The sequence below is a fragment of the Tamandua tetradactyla genome, chromosome 6 (genome assembly GCF_023851605.1).
Source record: "Tamandua tetradactyla isolate mTamTet1 chromosome 6, mTamTet1.pri, whole genome shotgun sequence".
Taxonomy (NCBI): Eukaryota; Metazoa; Chordata; class Mammalia; order Pilosa; family Myrmecophagidae; genus Tamandua; species Tamandua tetradactyla.
The window spans coordinates 86,548,176-86,570,081 of record NC_135332.1 but is presented as its reverse complement, the minus strand read 5'-3'; the positions used below and the strand labels follow the sequence as shown (position 1 = coordinate 86,570,081).

At 37.6% G+C, this 21,906-nt stretch overlaps 1 protein-coding gene and 1 non-coding gene across 21 annotated transcripts in view; one reads left to right on the top strand and one right to left on the bottom strand.

Moving 5' to 3' along the window:
• The window catches only part of PTK2 (protein tyrosine kinase 2), a 404,029-nt gene that overhangs the window by 207,632 nt on the left and 174,491 nt on the right, over positions 1-21,906 (bottom strand). The window lies entirely within an intron of this gene.
• Positions 4,466-4,568, top strand: LOC143689222 (U6 spliceosomal RNA). The gene has a single exon (XR_013178680.1). It is a non-coding gene; the product is annotated as a U6 spliceosomal RNA (small nuclear RNA).

The following is a 21,906-nucleotide window of genomic DNA, read 5'->3' as shown; positions in this document are numbered from 1 at the left end:
TGGACGTGAGGCCTTTGTTAGATATAATGAATATCTTCTACTCTCTGGCTTCCCTTTTACTCTCTCAGTGCTACCATATGAGGATTAAAAATGCTTACTTTTTACGCAGTTCTATTTTTTTCCTTTCCAGTAAATTCTTTTAGTAAAATAAAAAAAAATTACTTTTTTTATTTGCTTACCAAAAGGTTGTAACAATATTAACTACATTTTTCCTAGAAGTTTTATTATTTGACCTTTAAGAAATGGCTCATAAGGAAAAAGTACAGAGACATCAATACAATTCTTTTGGTTCATGTTAATGGTAAAATCCATGCAACACACACATACACAGTTGCTAAGATTTCTAAATGCTCACCTTATTAAAACAATTCTCAAACAATCAGAAGTCATTTTATTATTACCGACAAGAAGAGCTGAATAACTTACTGTAGATTTTCCACATGGGGCAATTACTTTTAGAAGCAAAGTGGATTTAATTTGCTTTGAATTTAGGACTTACCAAGTACTTAACTAGATACCTTTTATGCACCATTTCTCTTAACCAACACAATAAAGAGCAGAAATGTAATTATTCATATTTTACAGACTATAAATTATGTTTAGCAAGAATAAGCAATCAGTTCCAAGAGTATAAACTCAGGATTCAAACAGGTGGCAGGAGACTCCAGGTATTAACATCACTCATCTTGAAGGTAAGGAAATTATAGTCCAAGGTCAAACAGCTGGTGGATTGCCTTCATGTTAGTTCTCCAAATATCTATTTAAACACTAAGCTGAGGCTGATGTTGAGGATGATGTCAATTCACATCTACTGTGTACTTAGGATAGGAGAGAAACTGTGATAGGCGTTATACACAGATGACTTCTTTAATGCACAAACCCATGAAAAATAGAAAAGTGTGCCAGCTCACAATCAAAACTGCAGGTTCAATTTCTGGCTCCTCACTTACTCACCGTCTGCCCTCACCTCTCTGTGCCCCGATTTCCTCTAGGGACGTTACGTTATAAGAAACAAATGAGTTAGTAAATGAGAAACACCTAGAATAGTCACTGGCACATAGGGCGTGTGAACACATCAGTGAATGAAAAGGAATGTGTTGGCCCTCAAAAAGTTGACATTTTGTGGTGGTCGGTGGACAACAAATACGCAAATATCTGTTGGGATGGGAAAATGTTATGGAGACAAAGCATGGTGAGGGAAATGACAAATGATGAGCTTATTTACTAAAGGGTAGTAAGGGGAGGTCACTGACTTGGTGCTAGAGCCTAGGACTAAAGAAGGGGAGGAAGGGAGCTGAGCAGTTATGTGCATGAATGAGTTGTATAAAAGCCCTGAGGCTCGAGCATGCCTGGTGTGTTCAGGAACATCAGCAAGGCAAATGCAACCAGGGCAGTGGGCCAAAGGGAACTTCAGAGGGGTCATGGGATCAGAAGGTGGCAGACGTCATAGGCCCTTGCAAGCCCGACTGTGAGGTTGCTTCTCTTTAAGCCTGATGTTTCCAATGCTTATCATCTTGGAGAGAACAGACAGCAGGGGACCCAAGGAAGGAGTAGGGAGACTAGGGGGCTACTGAGATATTCAGAGTGAGAAATAATGACCAGATTAATGTTTTACCCCATTTCCATAGAGGAGGAAAAAGAGTTTTAGGGAATTATGTAATTTGCTCAAGGCCCCAAAGCTCTTAAAAGACAGGCAGGTGTAGAACGGTATGATTTCTAAATGTTGTGTTAATTTCTTTTTTTTTTTTTTCCCGTTAATAAAAAAAAAAAAGACAGGCAGGGAAGGATTTCTCCTTAAGAAGATTATATGTAAAATGCTCTAGGTCAGAATGAAATGAAGAGAAAGCCTCTGTAGCTTAAACAGAGAGCAATTTATACTAAGTTGTTTACATGGAGGTAGGCCGGGTCCTTGTATGTGTTAATGATTGTGGTCTTTCCTTCACCCCATTACAGACTACCATACCACCCCTACCCCCACAACCCTACTGAAAATGTGCTTAAGGTTACCCAGCTCCACTGCAACCTAGTAATATCTACTCAATTCTTAAACTGCATCACCTGACACCCACATTTCATTGCCTCACCAGGATGGACATGGTCCACTCATCATTTTCCTTACTCTTCTGTCATTATTCTCAGAGACTGTCTGCATCTGGACACATTTCCATTTCTCTGCTATATGCCTCTCCAAGGATTCCTGTCAAATAGCAGCTAAAATATAGTAGATACAGAAAATGCAACCATCTTTTTGTTCCTACACCCAACCCTAAACTTAAAAACAAGTTTCCTAAGCAAATGCAAAGCAACATATTTCTGTGAATGCCATTGTCATCAAGCTTCCATCTTAACACCAACCTCCTGCACCATCACACTCAAAAGCTAACCAACAACTATTAAGTGGGGAGGAGTAGGAAATGCTTTTAAGAAGCTGAGTTGAACTAATAATCTGATAACCCTGATACTGAGAAGGATGAGCTACCCAGTTTGTCAGTGAAATCAACAAATGAACCTCATTAGTTTTAATGCACACTTCTTCTTTTATTTTTTTTAATTATTTAATTTTATTTTTTTAAATACCAAAAAACACCAAGCAAATGCAAACATTCCTATTTTGATCATTCCTTTCTACATATATAATCAGTAATTCACAGTATCATCACATAGTTGCATATTCATCATCATGATCATTTCTTGGAACATTTGCATCTATTCAGAAAAAGAAATAAAATGAAAGCAGAAAAAAATTTATACATACCATACCCTTTACCCCTCCCTTTCATTGATCACTAGCATTTCAAACTAAATTTATTTTAACATTTGTTTCCCCTATTATTTATTTTTATTCCATATGTTCTACTCGTCTGTTGATAAGGTAGATAAAAGGAGCATCAGACACAAGGTTTTCATAATCACACAGTCACACTGTGAAAGCTATATCATTATACAATCATCATCAAGAAACATGGCTAGTGGAACACAGCTCTACATTTTCAGGCACTTCCCTCCAGCCTCTCCATTACATCTTGAATAACAAGATGATATCTACTTAATGCGTAAGAATAACCTCCAGGATAACCTCTCGACTCTGTTTGGAATCTCTCAGCCATTGCCACTTTGTCTCATTTCACTCTTCCCCCTTTTGGTTGGGAAGGTTTTCTCAATCCCTTGATGCTGAGTCTCAGCTCATTCTAGGGTTTCTGTCCCACGTTGCCAGGAAGGTCCACACTCCTGGGAGTTATGTCCCACGTAGACAGGGGAAGGGTGTTGACTGGAGAGAGAGGACACATCTGAGCAACAAAAGAGGTTCTCTTGGGGGTGATTCTTAGGCTTAATTTTCAGTAGGCTTGACCTATCCTTTGTGGGGTTAAGTTTCATATGAACAAACCCCAAAACTGGGGGCTCAGCCTATAGCTTTGGTTGTCCACACTGCTTGTGTTAACACACACTTCTAATTAATAAAGCTAGAAAGGAGGGTGGAAATAGAAAAACATTTAGCAAATATTACAGTAATATTTGTTGCAGGAAAGAATCATCAGTGGATGCTAAGATTAATGGGTGAAAAAGTATGATGAGAAACAAGATGTTTGTAGAGTCTCAAAGTATCTTCCCAGAAGATAATTCTTAAACACAAAGGAGAAAACAATAACTATAGTGGAGAAACTGGACACCATCACCTTAACCACATGATCAAAGTTTAAAATTGCCAGTAAAATGAGTCATATACAGACTTCCTGATGTGATGCAACCAGAAAGGTACAATATCTTGACCACAGTATTTCTGTCAAAATGCATAAACTCAATCTAAGATGAAAAATATATAAGACGAATCCACATTGAGGGACACTGTACAAATAACAAGCCAGTAATCTTCAAAAGCATGAAGGTCGTGAAAGACAGACTGAGGAACTATCCCAGACTGGGGATCTAAGGAGACAAGACAGTTAAAAGGCAATGTGAGGTGCAAAGCTGGATCCTGGCCCAGAAAGGATTAAGTGGGACAACTGCAGAATTTGAAATAAAGTCTATAGATTAGCTAATAGAATTGTATCAGTGTTCATTTCCTGGTTTTGATAACTGTACTGTTCATGTAAAATTTTAACATTTGGAGAAGCTGAAGGATACACAGGAATTCTGTGTACTAATTTTGTAACTTTTTATACACACTGAAAAGAAATTCCCATACAAATAAGATTGATTGCTCTATAGTTTTGTTATCAAGAATCCATCAGAACCAGTTTTAAACTGGCTTTTTCAATAAATTCTCATCTGAATAAGCCATAGACCCACTAGAAACTTAAATGTATTTAATCAACCGATGAACTCCCTCAGTGAACATGCACTCGCTGGGCAACAACTGGACCGCTGCTCCAATTTTTCTAATTCAGCCAATAAGGAATGGACTAACTGCAAGGATATGCTTTTAAACACCAACCAACCAAATATAGCCTTTCAAAAATAATATATTGTGCTCGCTTTAGCTGCAATATTAAAATTGGAACAATAAAGAGAAATTAGCATGGCACCTGCACAAGAATGACAGGCAGATTCATGAAGTGTTTCATATTTTTTAATGTGGTACTGGAGTTTGTGTAGCCAGCCACTTTGACAGACATTTCTATGGCAAGTGTTTGTCTGACTTATTGCTTCAACAAACCAGAAGACAAATAATAGTATGTGGATTAATAAAAAGAATCATCTCAAAATCCATAGAATCAATGAATAAAAATGTTATTCTTCCTACAGTGAAATGACAAAAAAAATCAACAATGATTTTTTAAAGTACATATATCTGAAATCTAAACAATATAACCCTAAATAACCCTCAGTTGAAGGAGATATCATTTGAGAAATTACAAAATATGGGTAGGCCCTTTTGTTGCTCAGATGTGGCCTCTCTCTCTCAGCTGACACGGCCAGCGAACTCACTGCCCTCCCCTCTCTACGTGGGACATGGCTCCCAGAGGTGTAAACCTTCCTGGCAACGTGTGACAGAAGTCCTGGGATGAACTGGGACTTGGTATCAAAGGTTTGAGAAAACCTTCTTGACCAAAACGGGGAAGAAAGAAAGGAGAAAAAAAATAGGCACTGAGAGATTCCAAACAGAGTCGAGAGGTTATCCTGGAAGTTATTCTTATACATTATATAGATATCCTCTTTTTAGCTTATGGTGTATTAGAGTGGCTAGAGGGAAATACTTGAAACTGTAAAACTGTGTTCCAGTAGCCATGTTTCTTGAAGATGACTGTATAATGGTATAGCTTTTGCAATGTCACTGTATGGCAGTGAAAACCTGTGTCTGATGCTCCTTTTATCTACAGTATGGACAGATGAATAAAAACTATGGATAAGAAATTAACAAATAAAAGGGGGAACAAATGTTAAAATAAATTGAGTGGACTGAAATACTAGTGGTCAACGAAAGAGAGTGGTAAGGAGAATGGCATGTATAAGGTGTTTTTTTTTTAACTCTGGAGAGATGCAAATGTTCAAAAAAATGATCATGGTGATGAATACACAACTATGTGATGATACTGTGAGCCATTGATTATAATCATGTCAAGAATGTCTGTATGTCAAGAACGTTTATATGTTGTTTACAATAAAAATATTAAATATATATATATATATATATATATATATATATATATATATATATATATATATGGGTTGCCAATAAAAATATCACCTATCAAAATTTCTGGGGCACAGTTAAAGCAACATTTAAATGGCAACTTATAGGTCAAATACATTTATTAGAAAACATGAAAGAATGAAAACAAGCGAGCTAAGTGTTCATCTTAGAAATAAATAGAAATAATAAAATAAAAGATAAACTTCATATTTGTAAACTATAAAGTAGAATTAAAAAATATGGCCCAAAGTCTCCAGACTTTGGAGAAAAGATCTCAGAAGACAAAGACAATGGACAGGGATGTCATCAGCAAAACCCAGAGTACAGGAAACTCATAGGACAAGCATCAGTTCCCCTCAATAGCAATTGGAGAGCAACGGGGAAATCGAACAGCCCTTGTAGATTACGAGAGACTTAATAGACATTTACGCTAATGTCTCTGGACCTAAAATACTAATTCAAATAATTAACCTTCAACACATTTTTCAGGTTATTTATTAAACAAGTAGAAAATTGAACACTGAGAGTAGAGTTTATGAAATTAAGAATAATTTTAGGAAATGTTAATAATTTAGTCAAATTGTTGGTGCCACAGGGAAAAAGTCCTTAAATTTTAGAGCAGAGGTTCTCAACAGAGGTAAATTTAGCATCCACCCAACCACCTTGTCCTGTCAGGAAGACATGTGGTAGGGATGGAAACATTTTTTGGTTATTACTACGGGGGACGGGGGTAACTAACATCTAATGGGTAGAGGTCATAAAAGGCAGAAGAGTACCCTGTGAGAAATAATTATTCATTCCAAAATGTCAATAGTGCTGAGGTAGAGAAACCAGCATTACAAACATTAAACTAAAATACTTATGGATGAAACAATATAATGAAATGATATCATATGAGGTTGGAAAGAAGGTAGGAAACAAAATGAACATGAGTTAATAATTGTTGAAACTGGGTAACAAGCATATAGGCGTTCATTATAACCATTCTGTACATTTGTATATATCTGAAAATTTCAATAAAGTCAAAAACAAAAACTTAGAGTAAAAAAATAATAATTAAAAGTATGCTGTCATGCTATGGCTAGGATTTTAAAAACAGAAGTATGAAATATTTCCATCAATTCATGACTTTATTACCAAAACTGAATCATAATCTTGCTTGTAAAACTATCTGAAAACTTATAAATTTTTCTAACATGTTAATTTCTCAAAAATAAAAAAGTTCTTACCTCTGAATCAGTGTAACCAAAACTATTCAACCAAGATTTTTCCTAAATGAACCATAATCAATCACATTGTTCTCATTAATTAATTTCAGTGAAAGTAATTTTATTTCTTTATCTTATACATTTAAAATTTCTAGTTTTATCTATGTATGCTTCATAGCACACAATACACAATAGATGTGCAGTACATGAATACACATACAAAACAAAAAAGCTGATTCAACACAGGAGACAGATGTTTGTTGGACAAGGAATGTGTGTAAATAAAATTAATAAGTGATATGACATATTTGAAGATGGGAAGAGTTAATATTGTGAAAAGTACGAATATTTTTGTACATTATCTCATTAAATTCCAATTATTTTCAGCATTTTTTCAAAGGGGGAGGACTGTGGAACTAATGATCCATATAACTAGGAATTCTGGAAAAGGCAGGTGAGGGGAAGCTGAGGAACAGGGGTGAAGGGAAGAAAGGAGAATGGGAGGGAAGCGGGAGAGGGGAGAACATGGAAGGAATGCTGCAGGAGAAAGGACGGGGGCGGGGCGGGCATAAGACTAATTCCAGGAAACTGGTTAATAAAAACGAAAGGTAGGGCTTTCTTTATCATCTTCCTATACACTGTCACTACAACCTGCGATGGTGGCGATCACAGGGGCACAAGGGCACAGGGGCTAATCGTGAAGAATCTAAGATTTCAAAAACTCTACAGGAAGGAATGCAAAACCAAGTTGACAATGGAGAGGAACTTACTCATCTCCATACTGTCAGTGTCTGGTACAGAAGCACTACGTAAATGTTTAATAACAGAATCAGCCCATTTCGAAGTCCCAAAAGTATCGCCTCCCACAGTATCTCTCTACAGTCTCTTACTGCTTAAAAAAATTTTAAGAACTTGCTGAATCCAACATAACAATGAAACACTGTACTTTCCAAATTAAAATATCTGAAAGTATCAGTACTAATTTGAAGCCATAGCAAAAATATACTGCATCTTCATGGAGGGTTATTTCCACTGACCATGCAGGTGGGAGTGGGCGTGAGATGGGACCATCTTTCTATCAATACAAGCAAGGCTGAATTAATAGACCCCAGAGACATTTCTAGCTTTCCTCGGACAATTTAAGATTTATGTTGCTCCTTGACTATTTCGAACACTAGATTTCCTATCTTTGCAAATGGAAGACTTCAGAGAAACAATTACAGAAACATCAGTTTAAGAAGGTACCACTTTATTTCTTTCCAAATTCTTAATAATATTCCTCAGTTTGATATATGCAGAATGCCATTTGCAAGATAACAAAGAACACTGTAGAAAAACGCAATCTAAAAAGTCTTGATCTGTCATGATTCATTTTATTTTACCTTTGAAAAAGGACACCTTTCCTGTCAATAAGGACTTTATTTCCTCCTGCAGAGGTCGGGAGAACACTGTTGCCTTGCAGAGCGAGGAGCTGCTGAACAGTGGTGGACAGGGGAGCACTAAGCAGGAAAACATGAGCCCCATCCTGGTAACAACTGAGAGGATTTTCTTTTTCACTTGCCCAGAAAGGCAGGACCTGGAGGGGAAAGTCCCACATCCTCTTACAATGCCAAGGAAGCCCTCTCTATATATCTGGCCCTCAAAGCCCAGAATTCAGCATCACAAAGTACTGAGCCATCTCTCCCAAAAGTTCCTGCAGTCTAGTTATGCCCGATAATCTAGCACAGAAGCAAAACAGAATGTTCCAAAATGGTTCCAGATAAGTTATCTAAATTAACTAAAATTTAATTGTCTAATGTAAAACTTTAAATCTGTTTGATGGAAATCTCTCAAATCTGCATATGATTTGTTGCATCATAATCTACATAGGATATGGTCATTTAATGTTTATTTTTCCTTTTTGTATGCTGTATGGCAGGGGTCTCATTTCATTCTTTTTCTATATGAGTATCCTGCTATTTAGCACCATTTGTTGAATTTTTATTTAGTTGGTTTTTGTTTGTTTTGTTTGCTTGTTTGTTTTTTGTAAAGTGCATGGGCCAGGAATTGAACCCAGGTCTCCTGGCAGGGGAGAATTCTACCACTGAACTACCCTTGCACCCCCAGATATGGTCATTTAAACATTTTTTGGCCGACTCAAGTTCTCTTGAACTTGTCTACCTAGCTGGGGCCCGCCAGGAGCCCAGGAACAGGCAGGGTCCCACATGCAGACAAAATAGTGATTTTCAAACAATGCCTCAAGTCCTAAAGGGCAGCATGAGTCTTTCAGGGTTCTGTGGGGAATGGGGAGAGAGGTCCAGGCCTCAGACCTAATTTATCACTCCTTTGTTATATTTTTTATATTGTTTTATCCCACGTGTTCCTAACAATATTATTTATAGTTTTTGTTGCTTTTTAATTTACTAGAAGCTTATTATGATGTATGTCACCATCTAGGATTTACTTTTTTTCTAATTGAGGTACAATTCACATAAAACAAACTTAAGCAGTTTAAAGTGGACACTTTGGCAGCATTCAGTACATTAATACTTTGTGCTGGGACCTCGTTACACAGTACTGGGCTGCTAACAAGATCCACCCATATGGCAGCCCATACCTGTAGCATATTCATTCCGACTTGTATGTCATTTCACTGTGTGAATATTCCACAATCGACTTAATTATTAGTTATTTGGTTTGCTTTAGGTTTGTGTGTGTGTGTGTGTGTGTGTGCGTGTATGTAAATAGTACCACTATGAACATTCTTGCATCTCTATTACAAAGAAATACAAGAGTGTGTTGAGCAAATAACTGGAAGTAGAATTGCAGGATTTTAGGGTATGTAATAAACTCAACTTTCAGAAGAGTGCGCTAAGATGCTTTTCCAAATGGTTCCCAGCAGTGGGCATAAGAACTGGTAGATCCACATCCTCGCTGGCCAATGATGGTGTCAGACAACTTACTTTTGTGCCAACCAAATGGTGTAAGATAGAACCTCATTGTGGTCTACATATGCACTTTCCTAGTCATTAACAAAATTGATAATGTTCTCCTATGATTCTGGAGCATACTTGTTTTCTCTTTTATCAGAAAACCTCATGTCTCTTGCCCACTTTGTTTTTCTTTTGTGGGTTGACTGCAATGTGCATATTGGTAGAAGTTCTTTACATACTCTTGATACCGTCCTTTTTTTGGATACATGTATTGCAAATCTCTTCTCCCAGTTTACAACCTGTTTTTGTCTTTTCTTTAATACTGTTTAACTTTACACTTGATCTTAACTAAAAGGTTTGAAAAGTGATTATCTTTTAATACAGTCAATTCTTTTCTTTTATATACTTTTTTGATCTTGAGAAAATTTACCTACCCTAACCTCAGATATATACACAATATTTTACCCTAAATTTTAAGGCTCTCACAGAAATAGACATTGATATCCACTTATTCTGACCATTCCTGGCACTTCTGTTTTAATATTAACATCTTACTTTTCAGAATTAAATCTAGAACCACAATCATCCCTCACAAGTGCACCTATGAACTGAGAGACAATGTCTGCTCATGAAAGAAAAGTCATCAAATATTCTATCTCTTATAATTACATAACTAAGACAGGAGTAGAGAATAAACAGCTAAATGTATGAATTCAATTTCCACTTTGCCACCCAATTCAGGCTGCATAATCTCTTGGGAAAGTTAGGCCTCTCCCAACAACAGTTTTCTTATGACTAAAATGGCAAAAGGAGAGAATCTTCTTGATAAGACTATCACAATACAAATTAACTGGGGTAAGAGCTGTCAAGTAGGCTATAATTAAGATGGTAAAGTCAGATAGCTCAGGGCTACTTACCCCCCACCACCCACCCCCATACTTTGAATAGCCAGTGAGAATTAGCGAAAACATCTTTCACAAAGCTCCAGAGAACAGTCAAAGACTTGCAGAAACAAGCACTGAATAAAAAACAAAGGCTTCTGAGAAGCAGTAGGTTCTTGTGGTGCCCAGGCTGGTCCTTCCTCATCCCTACCCTCCCAGAGCAGGTCAATGATCCTGGTTCCAGAGAGAACAGAGTAGTGCTTGTGCATGTACTGGAAGCATGTATATATGGCACGATGTGACTAGTGGCAGCCTAAAGTACTGAAGCAGGATATTCATAGGCTTGCAGACCCAGAACTTGCTCTGCATGTAGAAGGCAGCTCACAGAGCTCTGCTACAGAACCCTGTGGGACAGCAGTGAAGTGGCTGCCTGGGGCAAGGGACTGCTGGCTGTAGGACATATAGTGCATTGCTAGAGACCATGAGGAAACCGTTGTCTAGGTAAGAGGAGATGTTTGTATGTGTTTAAAGGAGGGCTTTAGGTGCACACCCAAGATAAGATGACTGCAGAGAGGATCAAAAAGATCCAGGAGGACCCTATATTTTAGCCTCTAGCTATTTTCTAAGTCACCGGATGTGTGAGTCCTGAAGGAGAGCACTGGCACAAGTTAATGTACAAAGATTGGGAAAAGTGGGTTATTTTTTTCCTTATTCTTTTGTTTGCGGTTACCTCCTGGTACTCAAGGAAAGCTCTGTCATAACCCTACCCGGATACAAGATTAAGGAACAGATGCTTTAGAATCTAAATTTCAGCAATAACATATTAAAATAACAAAATGTCAAGTTTCAACAAAAGACTATGAAATATACAAAGATACAGACGTAGTATTTCAGGTAAAGAGGAAAATTAAAGCATTAGAAACCATCAATGAGGAGGACCAGACCAGGTACATAGCAGGTAAAGACTTTTAAAAAACAGTACTGAATATGCTCAAAGAGCTAACGGAAAACATGGGCAAAGAACTCAAGGAAATCAGGAAAACAACAAATGAACAAAAAAAAGTAACAACAGAGAGAAAGAAATATGAAAAGGGAACAAAAAGAGCTGAAGACCACAGTAACTGAAATTTAAAAATTCCCTAGAGGGTTCAGCAGCAGCTGGACCTGTCAGAAGAAAAGAATTAGTGAACCTGAAGATAAAACAATTGAAATCATTCAGTATGAGAAGCAGAAAGAAGAATAAAGAGAAGTGAACAGACCTGAGGAAACTGTCGGTACCATAAAGCATATCAATATACATGTTGTGGAAGTCACAGAAGGAGGAGACAGGGAGGAAGGAGCGGAGAAAATATGGAAGGGGAAAAAAAAAGATAGCTGAAAATTTACCAAATTAAATGAAAAACAAAAATATACGTATCCAAACACTCAATGAACAACAAACAGGATAATCCCAAACAGACCAATGCTGTGGCAAATTATAATGTTGAACGTCAAAGATAAAGAACAAAATTCTGAAAGCTGCAAAGAGAAGCAAAATGTCACACATAAGGGAAGCTCAATAAGATTAAATGATTTCTCACTGGACACCATGGAGGCAAAAAGATAGTGGGAAGACATACTTAAAGTGCTGAAAACAAAACATGGCCAAACAAGAATTCCGTATCTAGTAAAGCTATCAAAAATGAGGAAGACAAATATTGTCTCCCATTGCATAGGCTGCATTTTTACTTTCCTGACAAAGCTCTTTGATGCACAAAAGTGTTTAATTTTGAGCAGTTCCCATTTATCTATTTCTTTTTTCAATGCTTGTGTTTTGGGTGTAACATCAAGGAAACCACCTCTTATTACAAGATTTATAAGATATTTCCCTACATTTTCTTCTAAACATATTATGGTCTTAGTTCTAAAGTTTAGGTCTTTGATGGTTTTGGAGTTAATTTTTATATAGGGTGCAACAGACGGATCTTCCTTCATTCTTTTGCATATGGATATCCAGTCCTCCAAGCACCATTTATTGAAGAGGCTGCTTTGTCTCAGGTGCACAGGTTTGACCGCCTTAACAAAGATCAACTGTCCAAAGAAGAGAGGGTCTATTTCTGAACACACAATTAGATACCATTGGTCAATGTATCTTTATGCCAGTATCATGCCTAAGAGTCACCCCCAGAGAACATCTTGGGGCTCAGATGTGGCCTTTCTAAGGCAACTCGGCAGAGGAACTCACTGTCCTCCTCCATCAAGTAGGACATGACTCCCAGGGGTGTAAATTTCCATGCAATGTGGGACAGAAATCCTGGAATAAGCCAGGACCCAGCATCACGGGAATGAGAAAGCCTTCTTAAACAAAACGGGGAAAAGAGAAATGAGACTAAAGTCTGAGTGAAAAAAAACAGAAAAGTCTCAGTGGCTGAGAAATTTCAAACAGAGCTGAGAGGCTGTCCTGGAGTTATTCTTATGCATTATATAGATACCCCTTTTAGTTTATGGTGTATTGAAGAGGCTGGAGGGAAGTATACCTGAAACTGTTGAGCTGTGTTCCAGCAGCCTTGATTCTTGAAGATGATTGAATAACAATATAGCTTTTACAATGTGACTCTGTGATTGTGAAATCCTGTGTCTCATGTTCTTTTTAGCCAGGGTATGGAAAGATGAGTTGAAAAAATAAAATATGGATAAAAAACAAATAAATAATGAAGAAGGGTAAGGGGTAAAATAAATTGGGTAGATGGAAATACTAGTGGTCAATGAGAAGGAGGGGTAAGGGGTATGGTATGTATGAGTTTTTTTTCTTTTTATTTCTTTTTTCTGGAATGATACATATGTTCTAAAAATTATCATAGTGACGAATATACAACTATATGATGATATTGTAAGCTACTGATTTTACACCACGTGTGTGTTATTTATTTCTCATAAAAATATTAAATTAAAAAAAATGAACATGAGATTAAGACATTTAGATAAATAAAAGCTGAGGTAGTCCATTACCAGTAGCCAGCCCTACAAGAGATGCTAGAAAGTTCTGCAGATTGAAAGGAAAAGACAATAGATAAAAAGATCAAAGCTGCATGAAGAAATAAAACTCTCCAGTGAGGGTAACAACACGGGTAAATACAAAAGCCAGTGCCAGTGTGTTTTTGGTTTATAACACTTTTTACTTCCTACAGGTATTTAAAGGGTAAATGCATAAAATATAATGATAAATCAGTGGTTTGGATCTCGATGTATAAACACAGAGTTTGTGACAACTACAGAAAGGTGGAGGAACAGCAGGCTACAGAATATAGGTTGTATATAATATGGAAGTTAAGTTGGTGTCAAAACAAACAAGATAATTATAGATTTAGGATGTTAAATTTAAGCCCCATGGTATCTACAAAGAAAATATCAGCAAAAACACACGCTCATAGAGACAAATTAGAGTTCAGGCTGCTGGGGGTAAGGGGACTGGGTAGGCAACAGGAATGGGTACTTAAAGTACAGTGGATATAGGGTATCCGTTTGTAGAGATGGGAAAGTTTTAGTAATGGAAGGTTTACTGCAACGCTGTAAATGTGATGAACCCCACTGAACTGTATGCTGGGGAGGAGCTGAGATGGGAAAGCTTATATTGTACATATGTAAAAAGAAGAAAGAATAAAGGAAAGGAAGAGGGGAGAGAAGGGGAGGGGATCGAAAGAAGGAAGATAGGGAGGGAGGATGGAAGAAAGAATAAAAGAAAGAAATGGCAAATGTGTTAAAATGCTAAAAATTCTATCTGGGCACCAGGGAGATAGAAGTATGTTGAAATTCTCTCTACATGGGGTTTGTATTATTTTTGTAACTGTCTTATAAATTTGAAATTATTTTAAAAGAAAAAAGATGTGAAGTGCTTTGCAAAATGTCTGGTACATACTAACCAGGATGTGTTAATAAAGTAATATTATGATTAATATAAACTAAAACTGATAGGTTCCTAGTTGAATATAAGCCCCTACATCATCATATTATTCCCCCTCTGGGCTTTTTTTAACAATTATATTATCTATACATTCACTTATTCAATGTCCACGCCACAAATTTTTATTGGGTGCCACCTCCACCTATATCCAGTATGACTAGGTACCAGGAATACTGACGTGAGTAAGACAAAGTTACTGAGAGAGAAAAAGAATATAACAAACAATATGATGTATATATAAATAGAAAGAATGAGCGACTGAAGAACCATGGACTCGCAAGCAGAGACTGAGCTCTTTAGACAGAAGGGCCAGAGAAGGCCTTGGGGAAGTGGTGTTTATTGAGTGCCTGCCCAAAGTAAATGGAGGTCCATATTCAAAGGCCGCAACTGAGTACTAAGCTTGGCTTGTCCCACAACCATAAGAAAACCAGTATGGCTGGAGCAGAATTAAGTGAAATGTTCTACAAGGTAAAACCAGAAAGGGAGGTGAGATAAGGAAGACTAAGTTAAGATGGAGTAGTATATACTCTTGAACAAGGAAGAAAGTTGGCAAAAAGGAAATCACCAAATTAAATTCCAACTGAATATTTATGAAAAGGATCCCAATATATATTAAAGAGGTAAATGGAAAACTGAAATGTCAAAGAGACCAACATAGCTAGAGTGGAAGCGGAGGAACAGCACAAAGAGATGAGGACTGTGAGATGGTCAAATTTTAGAGTTTGCTCTAATTGTGATGAGGAGGTTTCCTCACCAAAGTCTACTTTTAGAAAGCTCTTAGCATACTGTGTCAGCTCACTGCTATTGCTACTTCCCTCGTTCCTCATCTTTTATGACTTTTGCCTGGGTTACTGCAGTAATTTGTTTATTGGTTTCCCTGTGTACATCCAATTTCATGTGTAACTCTATTGCCAAAGGCAGGTCTAGGAAAGGTACAAAGAAAAGAAAAGAGGTCACTGGAACACCGTAAACTTTAACGGCTAAGCAAGGCGAGACCGAATCTTAGTGGTCAATGAAACAGGAAGAAAATCAGAAGAGTATGGTATCAAGTGAAATAAATCAATTATATAAGAAAGGAGGAAATGATTAGTTGTGACAAATATCTCAGATAATACTTCTACAAAGAACCTTTCGTAGGTTTAGAATTTAAAAAAAAAAAAAATCAAGCCAGACCATCAGCAAGTTGGGTGTCTTCCTTTGAATCATAAATCATTTAGAAGTGTGCTTTTTAATTCAGAAATATACTGTTATATGCAAAATCCTGTATTTCCGCATTAGAAAGAACTGTGAAATCCATAATTCAAATCAATTACTTATTTCGTACTATTTTTATGTTCTTTCTTTCTCAATAATTAGGAGAGGTATTATTAATATTTTTGCTTTATACATTTTGAGGAATGTCTTTAAGAACTTTCAAGTTTAAGAGTTATATCTACTTCCGTACTTATTAAATTTCCAGTGAATTGAAACTTTCATTACAAAGTAACCCTTTATATTCCTTATAATGCTTTTTTGTCTTGAAGTATTTTTCAGAGAATATTAACATACCAGTACCAATCAACTCGTTTATTTTTTCCTAATACTTATCTGCCTGGTAAAAACTTCATTCCCTCCGCTACTTATGTAAGAATTTTTCAAGCTGAAAATCAGGCAGGACCTAATAGTGGTTTGTAAACTTATTTTATACTAATCATGAAAATTTTTTATAATAATAACCTCTACCTTTTGACTAGCAAGCTTAGACCACTAACATTTACTTTTAGTAGATTGGTGTTTATTTCTAAAATCCTACTCATACTTCATTTACCCCATTTTCCCACACTTCCTTTTTTTGTTTATTCTTGTCCCTTTTATGACTTTTTCTGTATTTACCCACCCCGTTTTAGTTATGAAACGTATTCCTAATGTTTTAACAGGTAGCCTAATATATAATTTTAAGACTTAGCTGACTTATGACACTTATGCTATTCTGACACATATGCTACTATCCAGCATTTTAGTTCTACATTTTTTAATATCAACAATCACTTATTTTTGTTTTACAGAGTTAGCGCCTATTTAGAATTTACTTTTGTGGGTATTGACATTCCTTCTGGCCTCTCAAATGTTCCTTCTTAGATCTTTTCTCTTTTTTTTTCTCAAGCTATAGTTGTCAGAGATCCTTTGGCAGTAAACTCTGTAAGGAAAACATTTCTATATCACCCTGTTACTGAATAATAATTTAACTGGATAAACAAATACAAGTTATCAGTTACTTTTTTTTCTTCACCATTTTGAACCTTTTATCCACCATTTTCTTAGCATCTATCACTGCTGTTGCGAAGTCTAAATTTCTCCCTTTTTCTACGGTACAATGTTATTTTGCTACAATGTGCCTAAGTGTGGATTTAGTTTTATTAATGATGTTTGGGATTTGATGTCAATTCTGTATTTGAGGAATGATGTCATTCATTAATTTTAGAAAATCTTCAGCTATTATTTATTCAGATATTTCCTTATTCTTTCTATTAAGAAATAGGTCAGGACTTCTCAGTCTTCAGATTACATCACCTTGCTTTCATATTTTCCATTTTTTCATCTCTATGTTGCTTTGGCAATATTCAGATCCATCTTCTTGTTTACTTTTTTCAGGTATGTCTAATACGCTTTTGTCCATTGATTTCTATCTGGTTACTTTATAAATCTGCTTGGTTATTTTTGACTGTCTCCCAACTCATATTGATATTTTTAGATTCTATTCTTTTTAAGCATATAGAGCAATCAGTACTGCACTCTTGAAAATACCATGTACACGAGTTGTCTCTGATCACATTTTTTTCCTCTATTTACTATCCATGCAACCTTCACAGATCTCATAAACCAAAGTAAATTCTCAAGAGTTTCTAAAACTACATTATTCCTATTGAGATAGGTATTGATTTTAGAAACCAAAATCAAAGCTGTGTCACAAGCTACTTATATGACTACAACTTGCTCAATTTCTTTGATTATTTCTCTCTCTGTAAAAACAGAGATAACAGTATTTACTCTCTATGGTTGCTGGCACAGAGCCAACCACTCAGTAACCATCAGCTGATACTATATTTGTCATTGTCATCACCATCATCATCATAGACTTTGTAGAAGCAGCAGTAGCAGCATCCTCCTTAGATTGCATTCTAGCAAGGTTGCCCTATGAGAGATTCTATCTAACCCAGTCTATTTTTTTTTTTTTTTACTTTTTGAAGATTCAGGCTCCATTAAGCAAACGAACACTTACACAGTTTCGCTTGGGATAAGGTAGAATGAATTAGTTTAAAAAAGACAAAAAAGCCCGCCGCCATCTAACCCTCCTCTTCCTCTTTCTCCGCCAGCGCTCCCGCCGCCATCGAGCCCTCCTCTTCCCCCTTCTCCGCCGGCGCTTCCGTCGCCATCTAGCCCTCCTCTTCCCCCATCTCCGCCGGTGCTCCCGCCGCTATCTAGCCCTCCTCTTCCCCCTTCTCCGCCGGCACTCCCGCCGCCATCTAGACCTCCTCTTCCCCCTTCTCTGTCAGCGCGCCCACCGCCATCTTGCCCTTCTCTTTTCCCTTCTGCTCCGGCAGTTCTCCATCCGCCATCTTATCCTTCCCTTTCTCCTCCTACTCCAGCAGCTCTCCAACCGCCACCGTGCCCTTTTCCGCGTTCACCGGCTCCTCCGCCACCGTCCTCGACAGCCTTGCCATCCTCACCTTTCCTCCTCCAGAACAGCTACTAGGGGAGTAGAAACAATACAAAACAGCTCCCGGAGCCACGACAGAGATCAAAAGACAGCATACCCCATCCTGGAACCGCAGACTGGCTAGAGAACATGCTCCGGTGAGATCGTCAAGGGGCGTGGGCTTCCCCGGGCGGGGCGGCAAGTGGCCGGAGTCCCTCCGACCCTCCGTCCCAGGCCGGCTGGCAGAATTGGGCAGGCAGTCCCCTCAAGCCGCGGCGGCTGGTGCCCCAACCAGGCGCGCCCCACTGGATAAACTGAGAAAATTGGATTGGAAATTCCCAGGCCGTGGAGAATGGTGACCAGGGGTGTCCCTTCCAAACACGTGACTCCCAGGTCCGGCTGGGAACAGTGCACTCTCCCAGGCCACGACGGCTGGCGCCCTCCCGCCACGCACGGTGCCCCGGACTGACTAGGAAATTCGGACGGGCGCTCTCCCGGGCTAAGGCAGCCAGCGACCCTCCCCACGTTCGGACCCCCGGGCCGGTGGCCCTCTTCCAAGCTGCATCGGCTGGCGAACCTCCCCAACGGCGAGAGTTTTCCAAAGTTAAAGGACCCACAGCACCTTTTACTGGTGGGATCCGTAGACAAACGTGTGCCATGAGCGCCTGCTACTGGGCAGGATAAGAAAAACAGAACCCAGAGATTTCACAGAAAAATCTTTCAACCTGTTGGGTTCAACACCCAGGGAAATCTGACTAAATGCTCAGACGTCAGCAGAAGATAACGATTCACGCTCAGAAAATTGAAAATTTGGCCCAGTCAAAGGAACAAACCAATAGTTCAAATGAGATACAGGAGCTGAAACAACTAATGCTGAATATACGAACAGAAATGGAAAACCTCTTCAAAAACGAAATTGATAAATTGAGGGAGGACATGAAGAAGACATGGGTTGAACAAAAAGAAGAAATAGAAAAACTGAAAAAACAAATCACAGAACTTATGGAAGTGAAGGATAAAGTAGAAAACATGGAAAAAACAATGGATACCTACAATGATAGATTTAAAGAGAAAGAAGATAGAATTAGTGATTTGGAGGATGGCATATCTGAATTCCAAAAAGAAACAGAAACTATCGGGAAAAGAATGGAAAAATTTGAACAGGGTATCAGGGAACTCAATGACAATATGAACTGCACAAATATATGTGTTGTGGGTGCCCCAGAAGGAGAAGAGAAGGGAAAAGGAGGAGAAAAACTAATGGAAGAAATTATCACGGAAAATTTCCCAACTCTTATGAAAGACCTAAATATACAGATCCAAGAAGTGCAGCGCACCCCAAACACATTAGACCCAAACAGGCGTTCTCCAACACTTACTAGTTAGAATGTCAGAGGTCAAAGAGAAAGAGAGGATCTTGAAAGCAGCAAGAGAAAAACAATCCATCACATACAAGGGAAACCCAATAAGACTATGTGTAGATTTCTCAGCAGAAACCATGGAAGCTACAACACAGTGGGATGATATATTTAAATTACTAAAAGAGAAAAACTGCCAACCAAGACTCCTATATCCAGCAAAATTGTCCTTCAAAAATGAGGGAGAAATTAAAACATTCTCAGACAAAAAGTCACTGAGAGAATTTGTGACCAAGAGGCCAGCTCTGCAAGAACTACTAAAGGGAGCACTAGAGTCAGATACGAAAAGACAGAAGAGAGAGGTATGGAGAAGAGTGTAGAAAGAAGGAAAGTCAGATATGATATATATAATACAAAAGGCAAAATGGTAGAGGAAAATATTATCCAAACAGTAATAACACTAAATGTTAATGGACTGAATTCCTCAATCAAACGACACAGACTGGCAGAATGGATTAAAAAACAGAATCCTTCTATATGCTGTCTACAGGAAACACATCTTAGACCCAAAGATAAACATAGGTTGAAAGTGAAAGGTTGGGAAAAGATATTTCATGCAAATAACAACCAGAAAAGAACAGGAGTGGCTATACCAATATCCAACAAATTAGACTTCAAATGTAAAACAGTTAAAAGAGACAAAGAAGGACACTATATACTAATAAAAGGAACAATTAAACAAGAAGACATAACAATCATAAATATTTACGCACCGAACCAGATGCCCCAAAATACGTGAGGAATACACTGCAAACACTGAAAAGGGAAACAGACACATATACCATAATAGTTGGAGACTTCAATTCCCCACTCTCATCAATGGACAGAACATTTAAACAGAGGATCAATAAAGAAGTACAGAATCTGAATACTACAATAAATGAGCTAGACTTAACAGATATTCATAGGACATTACATCCCACAACAGCAGGATACACCTTTTTCTCAAGTGCTCATGGATCATTCTCAAAGATAGACCATATGCTCGGTCACAAAGCAAGTCTTAACAAATTTAAAAAGATTGAAATCATACACAACACTTTCTCGGATCATAAAGGAATGAAGTTGGAAATCAATAATAGGCGGAGTGCCAGAAAATTCATAAATACATGGAGGCTCAACAACACACTCTTAAACAACAAGTGGGTCAAAGAAGAAATTGCAAAAGAAATTAGTAAATACCTCGAGGCGAATGAAAACGAAAACACAACATATCAAAATTTATGGGACGCAGCAAAGGCAGTGCTAAGAGGGAAATTTATTGCCCTAAATGCCTATATCAGAAAAGAAGAAAAGGCAAAAATGCAGGAATTAACTGTCCACTTGGAAGAACTGGAGAAAGAACAGCAAACTAATCCCAAAGCAAGCAAAAGGAAAGAAATAACAAAGATTAGAGCAGAAATAAATGAAATTGAAAACAATAGAGAAAATCAATAAGACCAGAAGTTGGTTCTATGACAAAATCAGTAAGATTGATGGGCCCTTAGCAAGATTGACAAAAAGAAGAAGAGAGAGGATGCAAATAAATAAAATCAGAAACGGAGGAGGAGACATAACTACTGACCTCACAGAAATAAAGGAGGTAATAACAGGATACTATGAACAACTTTACGCTAATAAATACAACAATTTAGATGAAATGGATGGGTTCCTGGAAAGACATGAACAACCAACTTTGACTCAAGAAGAAATAGATGACCTCAACAAACCAATCAAAAGTAAAGAAATTGAATCAGTCATTCAAAAGCTTCCTAAAAAGAAAAATCCAGGACCAGACGGTTTCACATGTGAATTCTATCAAACATTCCAGAAAGAATTAGTACCAACTCTCCTCAAACTCTTCAAAACAATTGAAGTGGAGGGAAAACTACCTAATTCATTCTATGAAGCCAACATCACCCTCATACCAAAACCAGGCAAAGATATTACAAAAAAAGAAAACTACAGACCAATCTCTCTAATGAATACAGATGCAAAAATCCTCAATAAAATTCTAGCAAATCGTATCCAACAACACATTAAAAGAATTATACATCATGACCAAGTAGGATTCATCCCAGGTGTGCAAGGATGGTTCAACATAAGAAAATCAATTAATGTAATAGACCATATCAACAAATCAAAGCAGAAAAATCACATGATCATCTCAATTGATGCAGAGAAGGCATTTGACAAGATTCAACATCCTTTCCTGTTGAAAACACTTCAAAAGATAGGAATACAAGGGAACTTCCTTAAA